The sequence below is a fragment of the Aplysia californica genome, unplaced genomic scaffold (genome assembly GCF_000002075.1).
Source record: "Aplysia californica isolate F4 #8 unplaced genomic scaffold, AplCal3.0 scaffold00519, whole genome shotgun sequence".
NCBI classification, from domain to species: domain Eukaryota; kingdom Metazoa; phylum Mollusca; class Gastropoda; order Aplysiida; family Aplysiidae; genus Aplysia; species Aplysia californica.
In genome coordinates, this window is record NW_004797789.1 from 525,480 (window position 1) to 526,428 (window position 949).

The following is a 949-nucleotide window of genomic DNA, read 5'->3' on the forward strand; positions in this document are numbered from 1 at the left end:
TTATGTGTGATCTGCAGCAAACAGTACTGCAGTTTGACCCCTGAAACAGTGCATCTGTGTGCGGGAGTGAAAGTAAAAATTTACCAAAATTAAAAACAGTACAGTGAATAGTGTCACTGCCAGTTCAGTGGAGAAACGGAGAGTAGAAGTAGAAGAGAGTGAGGGGACAGAAACAGTTGCTTCCACAAAGTTGCCACTGACAGTTCACTCACTACAGACAATCAACAATAGGGGAGATTGTTCGGGATCTTCCTCAGCTTACAATAAGGACATTAATAAAATAAAGAGGGCAGGGGGTTCTCACAAAACTACTTACTCTGTCGATAAAGAAAGGAAATTAGAGGCAAATGTTTGCCTGAGGTCAATGCGTTGTGTCCTTCTTGTGAAAGGAAGAATGAAGGAGGAATGAAGATCACTAAGATCACGCAAAAGATTTGCTTCCGGTTCAGGATCGGGGTCTCTCTTATTCGATTCTTGTAATGTCAGTGGTTCCGATTGTTTCGAAAAAAAGTAGTCGATACCGATTGGTATTGGCCTAGGCGATCATAAAGGCGATTATATGACCGTCTAGGTATTGGCGTATTGGTATTGTAATTTAAAAATAAAATGTTCATAACTTGTCTAGGCTTAGGACTAAGATTTCGTCAGAGAGCGTATAATGTAGACAAAGATATTATATTATACAAGACAGTTCTTTCCTCTCTTTGAGCATCTTAAACAAGTGCCCCCCCCCCAAAAAAAAAAAAATTTAAAAAATCGCCAGTGCTACTTGAAAATAAAAGCACGTCTTGGACACTGTCTAAGCTGATATGAACCATCTTGTACTTGTAATAGAGATAGGCTCGGATCTTTGCCTACACCCAAAAGATAAATTGTTTGTCTGTCGCTGTTCTCTCTGTCTGTCTGTCTGTCTGTCTGTCTGTCTGTCTGTCTGTCTGTCTGTCTGTCT

General features: G+C 40.3%; 1 protein-coding gene across 1 annotated transcript in view; it reads right to left on the reverse strand.

Moving 5' to 3' along the window:
* The window catches only part of LOC101855284 (cytochrome b-c1 complex subunit 8), a 5,509-nt gene extending 5,039 nt beyond the window's left edge, over positions 1-470 (reverse strand). The window contains exon 1 of the mRNA XM_005106210.3: positions 317-470. The gene's annotated coding sequence lies outside the window, so the exon portion shown is untranslated. The remainder of the gene's footprint in view (positions 1-316) is intronic.
* Positions 471-949: the final 479 nt, after the last annotated feature.